The sequence below is a fragment of the Geotrypetes seraphini genome, chromosome 8 (genome assembly GCF_902459505.1).
Source record: "Geotrypetes seraphini chromosome 8, aGeoSer1.1, whole genome shotgun sequence".
Taxonomy (NCBI): domain Eukaryota; kingdom Metazoa; phylum Chordata; class Amphibia; order Gymnophiona; family Dermophiidae; genus Geotrypetes; species Geotrypetes seraphini.
The window spans coordinates 116,439,468-116,462,928 of NC_047091.1; positions in this window are offsets into that span (position 1 = coordinate 116,439,468).

Below are 23,461 nucleotides of genomic sequence, written 5' to 3' on the forward strand. Positions count from 1 at the left end.
GGAGGGGTCTGCAAAGTGATGGACTGCATACTCAGACATGCCACTTAAATAGTGGGGTACCTTACAGGGCACTGCTGTGAACTTCACAAAAAGGGTGCCATGTCTCCTCCCTACAGCTCCCTTATAGGTTACAGTGAGCCCCCCAAACCACCTCCAGAATCCTCTAGACCCACTCAGCTACCATCCCAATAGCCCTTATGGCTGCAGGAGCCACTTATATGCCAGTAAAAAAGGGTAGTGGGGATGTATAGGGCAATGCACGTTTCAATATCAATGCAGTGATTACAGGGGCTTATGGGCATGGGTCCTCCTCTCTATGGGTCCCTAACCCACCCCTAAGATGACTTAAGCCGCCTCTGTGCTGGACGACAAGGCTTTCCTATGCCAGGCGGCCAGGTGATGATGGTCTGGAGGCTGAATTTTAAAGGTGTGATTAATATTTTTATGGGGGTGGGGGAGGGTCGATGATCACTGGGATAGTGTGTGGGGGTCTGTTTTATGTGTTTGCAGTGCTTATCTGGTGACTTTAGGTGGGTTTTTGTGACTTAGACCATGTTTTACATGGTCTAAGTCACAACATCCAAGTTCTGTCGATCCTGGGCTGTATAACTTTCGGTTATACATGCTGTATTACTAAGTCTAAGCCGGCCCATGTCCTGCCCAACTCCCGCCCTCAACACTCCTCCCAAAACGCCCCATTTAGCTTTGGTCATTTAGCGGCACTATGTAGGCCTAGGTCGTTTCGAAATACGTCCAAAACTTGTTTTTATTATCGGCACTTGGACGTATTTGGGAAATGTTCGTCCAAGTGCCAACTTAGGCCGGTTTTTGGACATTTTTCTCTTTCGATTATGAACCCCACAGACTTTAGTACCTGTTAGCCAGCCTGCATTGGTTTTAGGAGCTTAGGGCTGTCCCTGCGTTTTTCCTCCTACTGCCGAACAAGGGTTTGAGCACAAGCTGTTTGGCATACCTAGGAAATTCAGTGGTGCCTCATAGGGTACCAGCTGTGTTTTTCCACCTCCGCCCTTTTCTAAGCATGTCTGTCAGTCTGGTGGTTGGAGTGATTCTCTGATTCCAGTTATTTTAAGAGGGCTGAGGCAGGCTGCATCACATTTCCAGCAGAGGTCTCAGTGAGTGAAGCTGTCACAGCCTGTGAAATGGATTGGTGGGAGGAGAGTCTGAATTTGACAGTTTTGAAGGTTTCTGTATGTCCCTCTGTGTTCTCCTACCTGAAAAATCCTAAAATCGCCATTTTTGTGACTTGCAATATATTTCTAAAAAACGCAATTTTGGCACAAATTTCTTAACAGTGGCTATCTTGGATTTTTAGCAATTTTATTTATTTATTTTTTTTTTTTAAAGCTCCCTGCTGTTACAATTTTGCAAATTTTGCCTCTTCTTTTGTGAATTCTTGCCAGGATTGTGCAAATTTAGTGCCTCAGGAGCGTCCGTGCGCCATATGCCACGTGGCGCTGTCAGGAGAGGCAACAGTGCAAAGCTTAGCCTCTCCTCTAACTAAGCAGGTGAGAAAACATTTGACTAGCTCGTTGGGGTGACCTTCTTTTTTGGGGCTCAGCCTTCTGGCTCGAAGATGCAGGATTGCATCTTGAAAAAATTGGATATTTGCAGAGTTCTTCTGCACTATCTGGAGGTCACTAATGAATTCCGTCTCTCTGAACATCTGTTTGTGCTGATTTATTCTACCAAGTGGGGCACTCCTGCTTCCAAGGCCACTTTTCTAGATGTATCAATAAGGCCATTTTGTCAGCCTACATTCTTCCCGGGAAGCAATCTCTGTCAAGGCACATTCTAGCAGAGGTGTGGCTTCTTTGTGGGCTGAAGCTAGAGTGGTCTCCCCAGAGGAGATTTGTGGGACAGCTACTTGGTCCACTCTGCACACGTTTACCAAATTGTACAGAGTGGATGTGGCGGCAAAATAGGACTCTGTCTTTGGGTCCTCAGTTTTGAGGGGCAGCACAGTCAGCCCGCTCTAACTCTTTAGGACTGCTTTTGTACGTCCCATTTGTCTATAATGACTCACCTATTGCACTGGAAAAGGAGATTATGTTCTTACCTTGATAATATATTTTCCAGTAGATAGGTGAGACATTCTCGACTCCTGCCCTGTCCTTTCTGTGCCTGCCTACTGTCTCATTCTGTTTATGCCTTTCAAAGTTGTTTCTTGGTTTCCAGTTTGGGGTTTTGAAGAATTTTGTTTATATGTTCATGTGCATGCAGGGGTCTTTTCGGAGCTCTTTTGATGCCTTCGTTCGCTGTTTTGAAGTTGTTGTTTTCATGTTACTTTGTAGAGCAGAACAGTTGATTCTTGGACATGTTCTCCTTCATGTATTTTCCTTGGAGCTCTTTGTGCTTGGGTACTAACTGCAGGTGGTGCTAGAGTTCCCAGTGAAGTAGAGGAGAGTCGCAGAGTGGATTCCTTGTGCATCTGGCACGTGGCCTTTGGGAGATAACCCACTTGTCTAGAATGTTCTGAGTCCCGCGAGAACTGATGGCAGCCATTCAGCGAGCGTCGCAGGCCCAGCCTGGAGCACGAAAAGCTCACTCCTGCCTTGTGCATGGCTGGCCCCGAGATAATGAGGCAGCCGTCCAGCGAGGGAGGGGCAGGAGCGCGGAACACCGCTGGACCATCAGGATTTAAGGGGGATTTAAAAAGGTACGACCGGGGGGGGGGGGGTGGAAATTGTTATATTCACTCCATAAGATGCACAGACTGTTCCACCCACTTTTTGGGGGGAAAAAGTGCATCTTATGGAGCAAAAATACGGTAATTAATTTCCAAAACTTTCAGCCCAGTGGTCCATCATGCCCAGCAGTCTGCTCATGCGGCGGCCCTCTGGTCAAAGACCAGCACCCTAACAAAGACTAGCCCTAACAGCGCACGTTCTTGTTCAGCAGGAACTTGTCTAACTTTGTTTTGAATCCCTGGAGGGTGTTTTCCCCTATAACAGCCTCCGGAAGAGCGTTCCAGCTTTCTACCACTCTCTGGGTGAAGAAGAACTTCCTTACATTTGTACGGAATCTATCCCCTTTCAACATCCAAGTTTTCCATGAGCAGCCTTTACAAAGTTATCAAACAGCTTCACATAGTATTTTCTAGCATTTATGGAATGGGACTTGTTATACTGCCTTTTTGTGATTACAACCAAAGTAGTTTACATATTATATACAGGTACTTATTTTGTACCTGGGGAAATGGAGGATTAAGTGACTTGCCAGGAAGTTACATCAGAAAAAAGGCCCCAGAGCAGGCCTGTGAAGCTTTTTGTCATGTTCCAAATGCTGAAGTTGCTGTCCAAACTCACTCCAGCCTATCCAACTATCCTGTTTTCAGGATATCTACCATAAAGTCTTGCCAGTAGCATCCTCATATTCCACGTTAGTGGAGTTCCCAGTGGTGCCCTCCCCACCCCATGCTACACCAAATCAGCACATATGGGACACAGACCATGAAAGTCTGTCCAGTACCAACCTTAGCTCTTTAATTTACATCCTTCATTTTTTAATTAGAGATCTGCTATGTTTATCCCATGCTTTTTTGAATTCCATCACCGTTTTCCTCTCTACCACTTCCTCCAGGCATCTATCGCCCTCTCTAAGGTTTTGAAACAGAAAATAGTCAAAACATAGCATTGCAATTCTGCAAATTGTCACTTTGCAAAATAAAATAACACTCTTCTCAGCTACAGTGGCAAAATAATGCTCAGAATTTAGGAAGTTGGTTGGGCTGAGAATTTTTCAGCACCCCCTCACATTTACCCTTAAGTTTAACACACGTGGCACATCATGTCTGAAGTTTCCTTAACCCTTCCAAAAAATACTTTGATGTCTGATCACTAAAATACTGCTACGTTACTGCATTCACCTTGAATCACTCGGAAAGCGTCACTCTTTCAAACTCTTTTAAGGTTTGGAAACAGAAAATAGATGAAACAAGATCTGGTGAGTAGGGTGGATGGTCTCTGCACTGAAACCCTAACTGCTTCAAAACATCCATTGTTTTGCCAGCCTTGCGAGCAGCTGCATTGTCTTCCAAAAAAGATAACTCCTTTCCACAGCTTCCCTCTCCTTTTTTCTTTCAATGCTTCCTTTAATTGGCACAGCAAGTTATAGTAGTATTCTGCATTAGCTGTTTGGACCTTTGGAAGATAGTCAGTCATTATAACACCTTCCTGATCCTATAACACTGTAGCCATGACCTTTCCTGCTGACTTTTGGGTCTTGAATTTCCTTGGCCTTGGAGAACCTGAGTGCTGCTATTGCATGGACAGTTGATTTGTCTCAGGGACCTAGTGGTGTAACCATGTTTCATCAACAGTAACTGGTTGTTCCAAAAGGTTGACACCAGTTCGCTGAAAATGGTTCAAAATCATCTTTGAAGTGTCCATTCTACATCATTTCTCGTCAGCATTCAAACATTTGGACACCCACTTGGCAGACAGCTTCTGCATACCCAGCTGCTCACGGATTACACACCCATGTTTCCCTTGATATCTGTAGTGTCTCATCAATTGTTTTAGCCAATATTCACCGATCTGCCAAAATCAGGTCATGGACATGGTGCACAATTTCAGGAGTTGATACCTTTTGAGGCTTTCCGGACCTTGCATCTTCAGTCTCAAAATCTCCACACTGAACATGTGCACACCACTTCTTCACTGTGGATTATGATGGGCATTTGTCATTCAGTGTTTGCATCATACATGCATGGATTTCCTTTGGCGTTTTCTTCTGCAGGAATAGAAACTTCATGATGGGTCAGATTGAAAATTCCACTCTTTTCGTTGGCATGGTTCAATCAATGATCTGAGACAATGTCAAAACATAGATTACGATTCTGCAAATTGGCACTTTACAAAATAAAATAACACTCTTTCAGCTTCAGTGGCAAAATAATGTTCAGAATTTAGGAAGTTTGTTGACTTGAGAACTTTACAGCACCCCCCTTTTATTGAACCAGGGGATTTTATGATGTCTCCTACTAGTAAAGTTCTGCATGGGAATGATCTGGGTCAGGGTTTAAAGTAAAGCTTCATTCCAGGTTTCAACCATCTGGCTAGAGTCTTGGGGAGTAAAAGAAGTTTATTTGTCAGAGAGTGCTTATTTCAGGTTAGAAAGTTCAAAATGACTATATTTAAAAATAGTGGGGGGAGAAGATGAAGCGACAATAGTATCCATTAATATAGAAAAGCTTATGAGGTGATGCCGACCAAGGCACTGGGAGAATCTGGTTAATTTGCATTCTCAAAGTGATAAATGAGGAGTCAGTAAAAATAAGTAAATCAAGAAACTCACCTATGAAAGGATCGTAGTACCTATCATTCAAGTGCACGTTAAAGTCACCAATGAGAATGGAAACTTGGTGACAAGTTTATATCAGCCAGCCACCCTTTGTGATGAGTAGACATGGGTAATGGCACCAGGAACACAATAGCAGAGGAGGATGTTAAGGGAATGGGAGGACAAAGAAAAAGGAAATCAACACTAACTAAATCTAGAGTGTCCAGTTTAGAGAAGAGAAAAACTTCTTTAGCTAGGAGGAGGACCCCTCCTCCTCTTTTCTCAATATGAAATATTGTGTTGCCATTGACAGCTGAAGTTAAGCAACTTAGGGAGGATTCCTTCCCATTAACATGGGCATTTGGCTCATTCCAGTATCTAGGAATATTGTTAGCATTGTCAACTGTTCAGCTGTATGAATTAAATGTTGCCAAAATGATGAGCAAAACAAGGCCAATTTTTGGCTCAATTAGAATGGTCATTTTTCCCAGATGGCATTGTTACAAATCTTGCCCATTCGTCTCCTGTGTAAAGACTTAATACGATAATATCAGTTGGTGTCTAAATTCTGCTGGGCAATGAAAAAGCCCTAATTGTATTTGCATTACTTAATGGAGGACTGGGCTTAGGATGGGATAGCTTTTCACAATGTGAAACTAATGTAGCATGTTTATTACATCATCTCACGGATTGGTTATTAATCAAAAGTAATTTATCTCCTTATGGTTGGAGGAGGCGTTTTGTGTTCCATACCATCTTCTTTCCCTTTACAGGTTAAATGGGAATTGTTCCCCCAGCATTTATGGTAGAATGTGATTTGTTCCATGCAGGCTGAATGGGAGACTATTGTGATGAAGCTTGGAGGCTAGCGAGACATAAGAACATAAGCATTGCCTCTGCCGGGTCAGACCAAGGGTCCATCGTGCCCAGCAGTCCGCTCCCGCGGCGGCCCCCCAGGTCCATGACCTGTAAGTTCTCCACCACCTAAATTGTTTATACCCTAATCCTGAAGTACCCTGTATAGTAACCCTCTATCTATACCCTGTAATCCCTTTCTCCTTCAGGAAGTCATCCAATCCCTTTTTGAAACCCAATATTGTACTCTGTCCTATCACCTCTCCTGGAAGCGCATTCCAGGTGTCCACCACCCTCTGAGTGAAGAAGAACTTCCTAGCATTCGTCTTGAATCTGTCTCCTTTCAGTTTTTCTGAATGCCCTCTTGTTTTTGATGTCCCCGCTAGTCTGAAGAATCTGTCTTCTCTATGCCTTTCATGATTTTATAAGTCTCTATCATGTCCCCTCTAAGTCTCCGCTTTTCCAGGGTAAAGAGCCCCAGCTTCTCTAGCCTTTCAGTATATGAAAGGTTTTCCATGCCCTTTATCATCTTTGTTGCTCTTCTCTGGACCCTCTCGAGTATCACCATATCCTTCTTAAGGTGTGGCAACCAGTATTGGATGCAGTACTCCAGATGCGGGCGCACCATCGCTCGATACAGTGGCAGGATAACTTCCTTCGTTCTGGTAGTGATACCTTTTTTGATAATGCCCAACATTCTGTTCGCCTTCTTTGAAGCCACTGCACATTGTATCGCTGGCTTCATCGTTGTATCAACCAATACCCCCAAGTCTTTTTCTAGGTTGCCTTCTCCCAGTACCCTCCCTCCAATCGTATAGCTGTACATCGGGTTTCCTTTCCCTATGTGCAAGACTTTACATTTCTCTACATTGAAGTTCATCTGCCATCTTTTTGGCCACTGACCCAGCTTGTTCAGGTCACTTTGTAGTTCTTTGCATTTCTCAAGAGTTCCGACCCTACTGGAGAGTTTTGTGTTGTCCGTGAATTTTATAATTTCGCACTTCGTCCCTGTTTCCAGGTCATTAATGAATATATTGAACTTTTTGGCTGCCAAAGGAGGCGGGGTTAATTCAGCCGCATCAATGCATCCAGGCAGAATTCCACCAGGTGCAGTTTTCAGTGGGGGTGTATGGGCCCAGAAAGAACCATCACTCTGCCTTAGAAACCAGATAAGGTACAGCGGGCACTGCCAAGCTGAGATCAAATTTAAAGAGCTTGGAGGCTGACACAACCTTTGGCTGCCAAAGGGGACAGGGCCAACTCAGCCACATCAACACATCCGGCAGGCCCAGTTATCAATGGGGGCCTATGGGCCCAGACAGAACCATCACTCTCGCTGGGAAATGAGACAAAGTACTACTTGTACAGCCAAGCTGACATGAACTTTAAAGAACTTGGAGGATAGCAAGTCCTTCGGTGGCCAAAGGCAGCGGTGCCAAATCAGCCGTGTCGGCATTTCCTGGCAGGTATCTGCCAGGACCAGTTTTCTATGGAGGGTCTATGGGCCCAGACAGAACCATCATTCTCCCTGCGAAACAAGACAAAGTAAATCTCCCACAGCCAAGCCAAGAGCTAAGAGCAGGGGTGTCAATCAAACTCAAATCACATAAGGGGCTGAAATCTAAAACACAGGCTAAGTCGTGGGCCGGATTTTATTATTAAGATACTTACCCCCCCCTCCTTTGCTGATGCACAGCGTGGGCCCCAGTGCCGGCGGCTGCTCCAATGCTCACAAGACTTCTGTGAGCGTTGGATCAATCGCCGCCGCCAAAACCCACGCTGCGCACCAGCAAAGGAGGGGGTTAGTCTTAGTAGAAGTATAGGGATACAACCTCTCCAATCCCACGCCGACTACAAAATAAATAAAAAAGACTTTTCCTCTCTTTTAGGTCCTAGTTCATGCTTGCTATCTAACACCAGCTCTGGCAGGATACACATTTCAAATCTGATGTATTGTAATCACAAAATGGAAAATAAAATTATTTTTTCTACCTCTTGTTGTCTGATCATTTTGCTTTTAGCCCCAGTTTCTCTTTCTGATTTTGTCTATCTTCTAATTCTCTTTCCAGTGTCTGCTGTCCATTTTTTTCTCCTCTTCTCTCTTGCTCCAGTCCCTGTCTCCAACATATTGATTTTTTCCTTTCAACTTTTCTCCTTTTTTTTTCTTTTCTGCCTCTGTCCACTCAAATCTTGCCCTCTTTCTCATCCTCCTTTTTAGATTTTCAGCTACCTATCAATTTTCCATCTCCAGATCCAACTTCTCTCCCTTTCTCTTCCCAACTGCCCCATCCCATCTCTCCCCTGTCTGCCTGACTTCCTCCCTCCCCCCAGGTTCACCATTTTTCCCTTTCTCTTCCCAACAGTTCTCCCTTCAAGTACTCTTTCTTCATACTACCCCAGATCCAACCACTCTCCCTTCATCTTGCTCTCTTCACAGCCCAGCTTCCCTTTCCCTCTAGTGCCAGACCCTCTCTCCTCACTGCCTGATGTGTCTTTTCCTCCAGCGCCGGTCCGATGCCACCAAGCTGAGGAGTCTGCCAGCCTCAGTGATTTGGCAGTATTGTACTTGGCTCCCCCTCCTGCTTTTCCCTGTCGCATCTGTCTCCAATGATGCGCAACTTCCTGTTTCCGCCCAGGTGGACCGTGACAGACAGAAGGCAGGTGGGGGAGGCACAGACAACACTGCCGTATTGCTGCTGAAGCTGGCAGACTTTCCAGCGTGACGGTGACGTCAGACCAGCATGGGAGGGAGGACACGCTGGACTGTGAGAAGGGCAGTTCAGGAGCATTGCCGTGTGCCACATAAAATGGTTAGGTGGGCCAGATTCGGCCCACGGGCCTTAAGTTTGACCCATGTGAGCTAAAAGATAGTGAGTTTTTTGGCAGCCAAATAGGGTGGTGCCAACTCAGCCACATCGGCGTTTCCTAGCAGGCATCTGCCAGGCCCAGTTTTCAATGGGAGTCTATGGGCACAGACAGAACCATCACTCTCCCTGGGAAATTAGAATGTAAAGCTTGCACAGTCAAGCTGATATGAAATTTAAAGAACTTAGTGGATGGCAAGTCTTTCGGTGTCCAAAGTGGTGGTGTCAACTCAGCCACATTGACGTTTTTCAGTAGGTATCTGCCAGGCCCAGTTTTCAATGAAGGCACTGTCTTTGACTTAAGGGCTACCACGTGAGTGGACTGCTGGGCACGATGGACCACTGGTCTGACCCAGCAGTGGCAATTCTTATGTTTTTATGACCTAAGAGACCAGAAAGAGCCATCACTCTCCCTGGGAAAGCCATCACTTTCCCTGGGAAATGAAAAGTAAAGCTCATACAGCTAAGCTGACATGAAATTTAAAGAGCTTGGAGGATGGCGAGTCTTTTGGCTGCCAAAGCGGGATAGGGCCAATGCAGGTTTCTACCAAGCCCAGTTTTCAGTGGGGGCCTATGGGCCCAAGCAGAAACAACACTCTCCCTGGGAACTATGATAAAGTAAAGCTTGCACAAGAAGGAGAGGAGGTTAGAAGGCGAGAGAGGGGCAACCGTGGGGGGAGGGGGTTGTTGGATGGTAGGAAATAGAGAATATAAGAATAGCCTTACTGGGTCAGACCAATGGTCCATCAAGCCCAGTGACCTGTTCTCACGGTGGCCAATCCAAGTTACTAGTACCTGGTCAAAACCCAAGGTGTAGCAATATTCCATGGCAGTGACTTCCTCCATATCTTTCTCAATAACAGACTATGGACTTTTCCTCCAGGAACTTGTCCAAACCTTTCTTAAAACCAGATATGCTATCCACTCTTACCACATCCTCTAGCAACGCGTTCCAGAGCTTAACTATTCTCTGAGTGAAAAAATATTTCCTCCTATTGGTTTTAAAAGTATTTCCCTGTAACTTCATCGAGTATCCCCTAGTCTTTGTAATTTTTGACGGAGTGATAAATCGATCCACTTGTACCCGTTCTACTCCACTCAGGATTTTGTAGACTTCAATCATATCTCCCCTCAACCGTCTCTTTTCCAAGCTGAAGAGCCCTAACTGTTTTAGTCTTTCCTCGTACGAGAGGAGTTCCATCCCCTTTACCATCTTGGTCGCTCTTCTTTGAACCTTTTCTAGTGCCACTATATCTTTCTTGAGATAAGGAGACCAGAATTGAACGCAATACTCTGGATGAGGTCGTACCAGGGAGCAAAACAGGGGATTATGATATTCTTAGTCTTGTTAACCAACCCTTTTTTAATAATTCCCAGCATCCTGTTTGCATTTTTGGCCGCCACTGCACATTGGGCGGAAGGTTTCATCGTATTGTCTACAATGATACCCAGATCCTTTTCTAGGGCGCTAACCCCCAAGGTGGATCCTAGCATCTGGTAACTGTGATTCAGGTTATTCTTCCCAATGTGCATCACTTTGCACACACAGGAGAGCGGGGTTGGAAGGAGAGAGAGAGAGAAGCACCCTGTGGGGGAAGAGGGTTGGAGGAAGAGAGAGATAGAGACAATCACTAAAAGGGTACACAAGATGGGAAGAGGGACCAAGGAAATGGGTGGAATGTAGGTGAGGCTGTGGTGGAGTCATGTGTCCTATTTTTTTGTCTTCACAAATAATGGTAACCCTAGTAAAAGGAGCCCTAAGTGACTTGCTTACAATCCTAAGGAGCTATAGTGGGATTTGGACTGTTTTCCCCCGATGCTTTATTGGACTTGAAGCACTGATTTCAGTGGGTAGAATCAGTGAACCTAAATTTATCCGGAGACAAGCAGTGGTTATGCAGGTACACTTTTTGGTGAAGTCCTCTGACTGATCCTGTGTCGGTGTTCTCCCCTAGCTATAGTAAGCTTTTGGCTTACTGAGCATGTGTGGGATGCCCAACACCTGGAGCCTCTCCCCTCATCCTGTCAGTTTTTTCTTCAACCGCTCCTGTAGAGTTGCAGCTCTCCCCTCTCTCTCCTCAGAAAAAAAAGGAAAAATAAACCCAAAAGGCTTTCTAGCCATTAGGGCATTAGTTCTTTCCATTAATTTAAAAAAAAAAAAGAGAGACTCTCACAGAAAAAATATGATTTAAAAAAAACGCTTAAATAGTGTGGGCTTTGAGACCATGAAAACCTCTCTTTTCCTTAAAGACTGGCGCCATGAACAGCATCTCTCCCTTCACGCCGGAACTATAATGAAGGAGTCGAGACTGCTAACTTCACTGCTTGCTCCCTCCCCCCAGGGCCCTGTTTTGGTACTGCCAGGGGAGGGAAGCTCAGTGCCGCCAATGCCAGCAGAGAATTAAAAATGACAGTTGCAGCAGCACATAAAAAGAAGCCTGTCCAAAGGGCTGATACTCCCTCTCTACCAGCGACAACTTAAGCGGAATGTCCCTCACAGAAAGACACAGGGATGCTATCAGTGGATGTTTCTGGGAAAGCTCCCGGGGGCTCAGATTTGGCCTTATGGTCCTCTCCCAGCTCCATACTGAAAGATTTGGCTGCAACTTTGAAAACCTTTCAAAATCAGCAAAAGCCCATGCTAAGATTAAATGGGTTGCCTCTCCAGCTCCTTTGGACCACGACCAGGTACCACCTAAACATCTTGCTCTCCTGTTTTAGCTCCAGAACCTCATTTTCAAGGTTCTGAGTCTATTCAGTCATTTTCTAATTTTTTCAGTCTTTCACAAAAGTTTATGCAGGATAGTTATGCTTTACTTCAGCCTTCTTCTCCTGCTCCTGCTATTCCTCTTCTCAAAGCACAGACAGCAGTGTCCTCCTTGTGTGGAACTACTTTCTTCAGCCAATCCTGTTTTATCAAACTCTGTTGGAATTCCTCAGAGCATGGATTGGGGTCCCACATCTCCAGTGCAGGTAGATTCTCCTAAAGATTGGTCAGATCATGATGATGTCCTTGTGTTAAACCTTGACCAGCCTTCTTTACCTCTTTTGCAGCCAGTCCCAACAAAGGAGTTTTCTTATCCTAAGTTCATACAAAAGGTTTCTACTTTTCTGAATCTTCATCAGGCCACTGTGCCCACAGGCAGTAAGGATTTTCAAGCTATCCATTAATCCTGTAAAACTTCATCAAAGGAAATTATTTCATTGCCAGTACATCAGATATTATAAGCCCTACCTCTGGCTAACTGGCAAAAACCCTTATCAGTCTCCACAGCTTCTAAGAGACTTGAATTAAAATACAAGGTGAAAGAGGCACCTGGTCATGAACTGCTTCAACTTCCTCACCATTCCATGGTCTCAGAGTCAGCTATTAAGAAATCAAAAACATCAACATTTCCTGCTAATGCTCCCCCAGTTAAAGATTGTCATCTCCTGGATTCCGCTGACTGCAAGTTATATCAGGGCTCTATGCTTTCTTCTAGGATTATGGCTCATCAGCTTCAAATCCTGCATTTTCAACATTCAATCCTTCAACAACTTGACACTGCTTCAACTGAGGCCATTCCAAATCTTCATGTAGCACTTCAGGAGTGTACTTACCACTTAATTAAAGCCAATTGTGATGCCTATGATGACCAGAACTGCAGCCCGAAGCACAGCATAACTTAGAGCATCAGACCTCAGAGAGGAACTCCAGGACAAACTGGCGGGACAGACTGGCTGGATCACTTCCAGCAGTTTTGTCTCCCTCCTTCTGCTGTTTTCTTATCGTAGAGCTTACCATCAACAATTCTTTCAACAATATTATCCTAGGCGACTGTTCATGCCTTATACTAGAACCAGCATGCAACGATCACAGTCTTCTTCTTATGCACCAAATCAATGTCCTAGAGACTGTAAGTAGTCCTCTGTATCTCCACTGCCTGCAGTTAAGCCTTTGACTAATGTTTGACCCTCTGCCAGTGAGAGGGTAGCTAACCCAGTTCTTTTCAGCTTGGTAGGACATCACAACAGATCAATGGGTCCTCTGTGTCATTTCTCAAGGATATTTACTAAATTTCCTCCCCCATATCTTCCCCTGTCAGACACCACCACCGTCCACTGTGCTTTATCAGCACATTCCTCAACTTGCAGCAGAGTAATCTCTTCTTCTTCAGAACAATGCTATAGAAAGGGTACTACTTCTTCAAATGCATTTTTCCTAATCCCCAAGACGCAAGGTTTCCGCATGATCATTGACTTCAGACTTCTCAATGCCTGCCTCAAGAAGGAAAAGTTCAGAATGATATCCCTTCCAGAAATTCTTCCCTTACTGAAACAATGCGATTGTTTAGTCACACTAGACCTCAAGGATGTATACACTCACATTCCCATTCATCCTTCCCATTGGCACCAAGTTTCTCAACATGCATTTCCAGTACAAAGTCCTGCCCTTTGGCCTATCATCATCACCACAGGTGTTCACAAAGTGCCTGGATGTGATAATGGTGCATTTGCGAAAACAGCACATATAGTGTTCCCTTACCTAGACGATTGGCTATTGGTAGTTCATTCCAAGGACTGTCTTCTACTCAACATTCAAACTACAGTGCACACATTGTAAACACTGGGTTTCATAATCAACTTTGAGAAGTCCAAGCTAACTCCAGTTCGTTCCCTCACGCTTATTGGAGCACTTGTAAACACAATATCTGCAAAGGCTTATTTTCCTCAGGAAAGACATCAGGCCATAATCATGCAAACAGACCAAGTAAGGCAATCTTCTTCCCTACCAGCTTGAACTAAATTATGCCTTTTAGGCCACATGGCAGCATCGCTTTCGCTGGTGCCACATGCCAGACTCCTCATGTGTCTACTACAGTGGCACATGAAGCTACACTGGAATCGACGCCTTCATCCACTTTCAAAGCTGATTCCTCTGCCTTCAAGGATCAAGCAAGATTCTCTTCTGTGGTGGATTCATTCCACCTTCCTGCAAAAAGGATGTCCATTCCAACTTCCACCTCCAATTATTACAATAACATCCGATGCTTCCAACCAGGGCTGGATGCTTTCAACAGCCTCAAAACTCAGGGTCAGTAGTCAACAAAAGAAAAGACTTTGCATATCAATCACTTAGAACTCCGAACAATTTATTACGCTCTTCAGGCCTTTTGTCTGTGGATTTCCAAAGGAAACATTCTCATTCACACAGACAATCAACTGGCTATGTTTTATATAAACAAGCAGGGGGGCTTGGGATCCCTTCAACTCTGCAGGGAAGCTTACTGTCTATAGAACTATGCTCTTTCTCTTCAAGTGGACCTTCATGCAGTCTGTATTCCAGGGGAACACAATGTCCTAGTAGACTCCCTCAGCAGGAAACTCAATCCTCACGAGTGGACCCTAAATCCTACTGTTCTACATTATATTTTCCAACAATAGGGGACTCCCCAGGTGGTCTCTTCGCTTCTCAGATCAATGCTCGATTCAATCTGTTTTCCTCCCTATGTCCAGCTCCATGAGTAATAGCTAGAGATGTGTTTTCCATTCCATGGGGCCACAATCTTTTCTATGCTTTCCCACTGTTTCCTTTCATTTCCAGGGTTCTTCAGAAAGTTACCGTAGACAAGGCACAACTCATACTCATTGCACCCTGGTGGCCCAGACAGATATGGTATCCACTGCTCCTGGATCTTCTGGATGCTCCTCCTATCCTTCTCTTCTCTCTCATCAGAATGGTCAACTACTGCATCCCAATCTCCTCAGTATCAGACCTCACAGCTTGGAAATTGAGAGTTCACTCCTAACCAGCCTTCCTATTTCACAATCAGTAAAGTCAGTTCTGCTTGCAGCGAGACGACCTTCCACTAGAAAATCTTATCAGGCTAAATGGAAGTGTTTTTCACTTCCTCTTCATTGCCCACTGGATTATATCTTCACGTATCTTCTACACTTGTCAGACTCCGGCCTAAAGACAAACTCTGTAAGATTTAATTTGTCAGCCATTTCAGCGTATCACTCATTGGTGCATGTTAAACCAGTTTCACAGCACCCTCTCATTTCTCGCTTTATGAGAGGTCTTACCAATCTTAGACCTTCACTGAGAGAACCTCCTCCATCCTGGGACCTCAATGTAGTCTTGGAACAATTGATGAAAGACCCTTTTGAGCCACTGGGATCTGCAACTCTCACCTTTCTTGCCTGGAAAACAGCCTTTCTAACAGTGCTTAAATCAGTTAGGAGAGTTAGTGAGCTTCAAGCTTTATTCACATATTATCCTTATTTACAAAGTTTTCCAAATAAAGTGCAATTGCGGACTCATCCTAAATCTCTTCCCAAGGTGGTTTTGGAATTCTGCCTTAATCAAACCATCACTTTGCCTTTGTTCTTTCCACCTCCTCACTCTTCTGCAGTAGAAGAGTCCCTTCATACCTTAGATTGCAGAAGAGTACTTCTTTTTTTTATCTCAAGGTTCTGCATGAATGACTACTTCGGAAAATTATGAGCCATGGAATAGAGGGTGAAATATTCACATGGATTAAAAACTGCCTGGCGGATAGGAAACAGAGAGTGGGGGTAAATGGACAATACTCGGATTGAAAGAAGTTAAGAACGTCACCAGCGGGGTGCCGCAAGGCTTGGGCTTGGACCCGTGCTCTTCAACATATTCATAAATGATCTAGAAATTGGTACAAGTGAGGTGATTAAATTTGCAGACGATACGAAGTTATTCAGAATAGTGAAGACACAGGGGGATTGTGAAGATCTGCAATGCGAAATAACCATGCTCGAAAAATGGGCAGCGACATGGCAAATGAGGTTCAACGTGGATAAGTGTAAGGTGATGCATGTCGGTAACAAAAATCTCACACGCGAATACAAGATGTCCGTGGCGGTACTTGGAGAGACCCCCCAGGAAAGAGATTTGGGAGTATTAGTCAACAAGTCAATGAAGCTGTCTGTGCAATGCATGGCGATGGCAAAAAGGGCGAACAGAATTCTAGGAATCACGAACAGATCGGAGAAGATTATCATGCCACTGTACCGGGCCATGGTACGCCCTCACCTGGAATACTGCACCCAACACTGGTCGCCGTACATGAAGAAAGACACAGTACTACTTGAAAGGGTCCAGAGAAGAGCGACTAAAATGATTAAGGGGCTGGAGGAGTTGCCGTACAATGAGAGATTAGAGAAACTGGGCCTCTTCTCCCTTGAAAACAGAAGACTGAGAGGGGACATGATTGAAACATTCAAGATAATGAAGAGAATAGACTTAGTAGATAAGGACAGGTTGTTCACCCTCTCCAAGGTGGGGAGAACGAGAGGGCACTCTCTAAAGTTAGAATGGGATAGATTCTGTACAAACATAAGGAAGTTCTTCATCCTGAGAGTGATGGAGAACTGGAATGCTCTTCTAGAGTCTGTTATAGGGGAAAACACCCTCCAGGGATTCAAGACAAGACTAGACAAGTTTCTGTTGAACTGTAATGTACGCAGGTGAGGCTGGTCTCGGTTAGGGCACTGGTCTTTAACCTGTGGGCTGCCGCGTGAGAGGACTGTTAGGCACAATGGACCACTGGTCTGACCCAGCAGCGGCAATTCTTATGTTCATATGTTCTTATGTTCAGTGCCTACGTTTACAAAGTGCTATTGTTTAGACCAGGGGTAGGGAATTCCGGTCCTCGAGAGCCGTATTCCAGTCGGGTTTTCAGGATTTCCCCAATGAATATACATGAGATCTATGTGCATGCACTGCTTTCAATGCATATTCATTGGGGAAATCCTGAAAACCCGACTGGAATACGGCTCTCGAGGACCGGAGTTCCCTACCCCTGGTTTAGACCAATGCTTAGCACAAGACGGTTGTTTTGGGCAATCAGGTTTATGTAATTTATGTCCACCGCCTGTCTGCTTTTTCAGCTTGGGACTCGCCAACAAGTGTGCCTGCATATCCCCTGCTTGTCTCCAGAGAAAGCAAAGTTGATTACCTGTAACAGGTGTTCCCTGTAGACAGCAGGGGAATGCAGCCACACTTGCCCATCCACTGTCCCCCTCATCTCGACTTGTTATATTGCTAGATAAAAAACTGACAGGATCAGGGGAGGGGGCTCCAGGTGTAGAGCATCCTGCACATGTTCAGTAAGCCAAAAGCTTACTATAGGTAGGGGAGAGCACCGACACACAGGCTCAGTCTGAGGACTTCAGCAATAAGTGTGGCTGCATGCCCCTGCTATCTACAGCAATCAACTGTTACAGGTAAGCAACTTTGCTATCTTACTGCTTTGGGGAATAAATTCAAAATCATGATTAGCCAAAAAATCTTGTTAGAAAGGAGGGGAAAGGGCAGGAGGTGGGTCGACCTAGACTTAGTCGTACTGTAGGTATAACCAAAAGGTTTAACAGGTAGCCTAGTCGTCACTTATACGTTTTGACTTAGACCAAGTCAAAATATGTACAAGTGCCGAAAAAGCGCTGCCGAGCTGATTGCGGCAGCTGCGATCAGCTCAGTGGCCCCGGCAACCTGCCCACCCCCCACCACAACGATTATGTCAGGAGAGATGGCTCGTCTCCCCTGCCGTGATAGCGATCCCCCACCCCCCCTAAACCGCAGCACTTCAGGGTAAGGATCGCGGCAGGAGAGATGAGGCATCACTCTTGTCACGATCCTCCCCCCAAAGTGCCACGATTTGGGGGGGAGGGATTGCCATCGGTGCAGGAGAGATGCCCTATCTCTCCTGCTGTGATCCACCCCCCCCCCCACTGAACCAATACAGGCAGGAGGGAGCCAAACCCCTTCTTCCCTGATGAACCCCCCCCCCTGCCTGGATCTGGGCAGGAGGGAGCCCAACCCCTCCTGCCTCAATGAACATCCCCCCCCGATGCGATCCGGGCAGGAGGGAGACCAACTGGAATTGGCCCAATTGCCTTAGGCCCTCCTTTGGGCGGGGCCTTAGGCACCTGGGCCAACCAGAATTTGGCTGGGTTGGCCCCATGTGCATTAGGCCCCTCCTGTGGGCGGGGCCTTAGGCGCCTGGCCCAATCAGGCTTTAAGGCCCGCCATTTGGCGGATGGCGGGCCTGCCGGGCAGATGGGCTTGGGATGGAACTTCTATCTATGTGGGTGTAGTCTACAGACCTCCGACTCAATCGCAGCAAATTGATAAGGATCTGATTGTGGATATCCAAAAGTTTGGAAGGAAAGAGGAGGTTCTGCTGTTGGGAGATTTCAACCTGCCAGATGCGGACTGGAATGTTCCGTCTGCGGAATCGGAAAGAAGTAGGGAGATTGTGGATGCCTTTCAAGAGGCTCTGCTCAGACAAATGGTGATGCAACCCACAAGGGAAAAAGCGATATTGGATCTGGTCCTCACAAATGGAGAGAGTATCTCTAATGTTCGAGTGGGTGCTCACCTGGGAAGTAGCGATCTATTGATATATCGGCTAAAGTGGAGAGTGGCCGCACGATACTTAAAGTCCTAGATTTCAAATGTATGGACTTTAATGCTATGGGAGAGTACCTGAAGAAAGAGCTGTTAGGATGGGAGGACATAAGAGAAGTGGAAAGACAGTGGTCAAAGCTGAAAGGAGTGATAAAAAATGGCTACGGACCTTTTATGTGAAGAAAATCAATAAAAACAAGAGGAAAAGGAAGCCGATATGGTTCTCCAACCTAGTGGCTGAGAAAATAAAGGCGAAAGAGTTGGCGTTCGTGAAATATAAAAAAAACCAAAAAGAGGAGAGCAGAAAGGACTACAGGGTGAAACTGAAAGAAGCTAAGAGAGAGATACGTCTGGCGAAAGCACAGGCGGAAGAACAAATGGCTAAAAATGTAAAAAAGGGAGACAAAATTTTTTTCAGATATATTAGTGAAAGGAGGAAGATGAAAAATGGAATTGCTAGGCTAAAAGATGCTGGGAACCAATATGTGGAAAGTGATGAGAAAGCGAATGTGCTAAACAAATACTTCTGTTCTGTGTTCACAGAAGAAAATCCTGGAGAAGGACTGAGATTGTCTAGCAAAGTTACACGAGAAAATGGAGTAGATTCTGTGCCGTTCACGGAGGAGGATGTTTATGAGCAACTTGAAAAACTGAAGGTGGACAAAGCGATGGGACCAGACGGGATCCATCCCAGGATACTAAGGGAGCTCAGAGAGGTTCTGGCGAGTCCTATTAAAGACTTGTTCAACAAATCTCTGGAGACGGGAGTGATTCCTGGGGATTGGAGGAGAGCGGATGTGGTCCCTATTCATAAAAGTGGTCACAGGTATGAAGCAGGAAACTACAGGCCGGTGAGCCTCACTTCAGTTGTTGGAAAAATAATGGAAGTTTTGCTGAAAGAAAGGATAGTGTACTTCCTTGAATCTAATGGGTTACAGGATCTGAGGCAACATGGCTTTACAAAAGGTAAATCGTGCCAAACAAACCTGATTGAATTTTTTGATTGGGTGACCAGAGAGCTGGATCGAGGACATATGCTAGATGTAATTTACTTGGATTTCAGCAAAGCCTTTGATACAGTTCCTCATAGGAGGCTGTTGAACAAACTTGAAGGGCTGAAGTTAGGACCCAAAGTGGTGAACTGGGTCAGAAACTGGCTGTTGGACAGATGCCAGAGGGTGGTGGTTAATGGAAGTCGCTCAAAGGAAGGAAAGGTGAGTAGTGGAGTCCCTCAGGGATCAGTGCTGGGGCCAATCCTGTTCAATATGTTTGTGAGTGACATTGCTGAAGGGTTAGAAGGAAAAGTGTGCCTTTTTGAAGATGATACCAAGATTTGTAACAGAGTAGACACCGAAGAGGGAGTGGAAAATATGAAAAAGGATCTGCAAAAGTTAGAGTCTAATGCCTGGCAACTAAAATTCAATGCAAAGAAATGCAGAGTAATGCATTTGGGGATTAATAATAGGAAGGAACCGTATATGCTGGGAGGAGAGAAGCTGATATGCACGGACGGGGAGAGGGACCTTGGGGTGATAGTGTCCAAAGATCTAAAGGTGAAAAAACAGTGTGACAAGGCAGTGGCTGCTGCCAGAAGGATGCTGGGCTGTATAAAGAGAGGCGTAGTCAGTAGAAGGAAGAAGGTGTTGATGCCCCTGTACAGGTCATTGGTAAGGCCCCACTTGGAGTATTGTGTTCAATTTTGGAGACCGTATCTGGCGAAGGACGTAAGAAGACTTGAGGCGGTCTAGAGGAGGGCGACGAAAATGATAGGAGGCTTGCGCCAGAAGACGTATGAGGAGAGACTGGAAGCCCTGAATATGTATACCCTAGAGGAAAGGAGAGACAGGGGAGATATGATTCAGACGTTCAAATACTTGAAGGGTATTAACGTAGAACAAAATCTTTTTCAGAGAAAGGAAAATGGTAAAACCAGAGGACATAATTTGAGGTTGAGGGGTGGTAGATTCAAAGGCAGTGTTAGGAAATTCTACTTTACGGAGAGGGTGGTGGATGCCTGGAATGCGCTCCCGAGAGAGGTGGTGGAGAGTAAAACTGTGACTGAGTTCAAAGAAGCGTGGGATGAACACAAAGGATCTAGAATCAGAAAATAAGATTAAATATTGAACTAAGGCCAGTACTGGGCAGACTTGCACGGTCTGTGTCTGTATATGGCCGTTTGGTGGAGGATGGGCTGGGGAGGGCTTCAATGGCTGGGAGGGTGTAGATGGGCTGGAGTAAGTCTTAACAGAGATTTCGGCAGCTGGAACCCAAGTAAAGTGGGTAAAGCTAAGAAGAACAAATTAAAAAATTTAAATTGAATCAGGTTGGACAGACTGGATGGACCATTCGGGTCTTTATCTGCCATCATCTACTATGTTACTATGTAATTTCACACCCTGTCCCATAAACGCGGGACAGAGAGAGGAAGTCACGATCAGATGTGGGCAGGGCCCCAGCCCCCCCCCCACCCCACCCCACCCAGTAGTCCCCAACCCCAGCCAGGCTCAGGATAGAAAACCCACACACTCATGAACCCAACCAACCACAACACTCACTCACCCTCCAGATCAACCAACTCCCAAAGACATTAAGTCACCTCAAGAAAAGTAGGGAGCAGAGACACTAAGCTTCAAAAGTCTACAATAGACTACCATAAAACCAAACCAATAACTACCCCCCAGCCCTCCCAATCAGTCACCACCCCAGGACCAAACCGCATACATACAAGCCTAAACACCCTCCACCAATCAAACCCAAGTCAGAGGAATAGATGATACGCGATCAGGAACCCACTGTCCTCTGAAGAGGTACCCATGCCGTCGTTCTTGCAGTGCAGGCGAGTAATCCTGAAATATCCGGAGTGGCATTCCCTCATAGGTGAGGGTGTTGCACTTCTGTTTGTAAGATCGCATCAGCTCAGCCTTGTGTGCTGAATTATGCACTTTTAAGATAGTAACTTGGGCGCGGGTGTGGTCCTCTGAGCGCCAGCCCAAGCGGTGTGCCCGATCTAAATGCAAGGATTCCAGGCGGCAAGGGGAGTTCAGCATTGAGCCAGGATTCAAGGGTAGGCAAAAGGCGGGAATCAGGCACCGTCTCGGGCAAATTGATCAGCCGAAGATTATCTCGCCGCGATTGGTTCTCCAGATCCTCGATCTTCTCCGCCTGGTGCTGTAATTGGTCTTTAAGGGAGAGGAGGTCTGCTGCCGATGTCGTGTGCGCTTCCTCCACCAGCGCCACCTGTGTCTCGAGCTCTCCCGTGCTGAGTGGTCTCAGTAAGCAGGACTTCTAGTGAGGTAAGCTGTCCCAACAGATTCTCAAAACACGAGTCCAGCATGCGAACCACTGATGCCGATAGGGCCTCAATGTGTGCTTCTGAAAGGGGCAGCGCGGATCCTGACTCTGCCGCCGCCATCTTGGAGTCAGTTTTGGAAGGCCGCAGTTCTCTATCTTTATCTTTTCTGGTGGTCCTCCCACTCATTGCTGGGCTAACGTGCTGGATAAACCTGTCCATACACTGATCCAAGCCAAAGATCTCCTGTGCAGACGCTAAGTGAGGGTAGGCGAGGGGGGAAGGATTACAGGGCCCCGGAGCTCGAGCAAGACACGTCCTACTCTGCTCAACACATCATGTGACTCAGTCTAAGCATTTATAAAACTGATGCAATATATACACCTATGAGTCTATAGCCTAGCAATATCCTTTTATAAAAGTACTCTTATGTGCATGTACCTTTGTGTATGCAATAAATAAATAAATACATAATTTGGGTTGAAGCTACTAGTAATTTTTAAACATTAGAATAGGTAAAAGTGACTAACTGCAGTAGATAAACACAGCCCAGAAAATTTAACCTGTGGCAGTAAAACAGAACTAGTATGTCTAAAGCATTGGTCTCAAACTCAAATCCTTTGCAGGGCCACATTTTTTAATTTGTAGGTACTTGGAGGTAGAGAATGACACGGTGACAAAATTCATCACCGTTCCCGTCCCCGCGGATAACCGAGGGAAATAATCTCATGTCATTTTCTAGTGTCTATTTCAACCTCGGTCCTTCTACACCAGCATTCTTCAAAGCAAAGCTTGCGGGTCAGTGGTTGTGCCCAATTATACTCTGATTCTTCCTTCTCTCCTTAAAGAATGACATGAAGATGGTTTCCCGCAGTTATCCGCGGGGACGGGAATGGTGATGAATTTTGTCACCGTGTCATTTTCTACTTGGAGGGCCTCAGAAAAAAATAGTTAATATCTTATTAAAGAAATTACAATTTTGTATGAAGTAAAACTCTTTATCTATATATATATAAAATCGGAGGTATGTATGTGTGTATGTATGTGTGTGTGTATGTGCCGCGATCACGCAAATACGGCTTGACCGATTTGAACGAAACTTGGTATGCAGATCCCTCACTACCTGGGATGATATGTTCTGGGGGTCTCGCGGCCCACCTGCACACGTGGGCGGAGCTACAAACATAAAATCAGATTTCACCCATTCATGTCAATGGAAAAAATGTACAAAGCTGCCATTCTCACAGTAATTCAAAAACGGCTTGACCGATTTGAACGAAACTTGGTATGCAGATCCCTCACTACCTGGGGTGATATGTTCTGGGGGTCTCGCGGCCCACCTGCACACGTGGGCGGAGCTACAAACAGAACATCTGATTTCACCCATTCATGTCAATGGAAAAAATGTAAAAAGCTGCCATTCTCACAGTATTTAAAAAACTGCTTGACAGATTTGAACGATACTTGGTATGCAGATCCCTCACTACCTGGGGAGATATGTTCTGGGGGTCTCGCAGCCCACCTGCACACGTGGGCGGAGCTACAAACAGAAAATCAGATTTCACCCATTCATGTCAATGGAAAAAATGTAAACAGCTGCCATTCTCACAGTAAATCAAAACCGGCTTGACCGATTTGAACGAAACTTGGTATGCAGATCCCTCACTACCTGGGGTGATATGTTCTGGGGGTCTCACGGCCCACATGCACATGTGGGTGGAGCTTCAA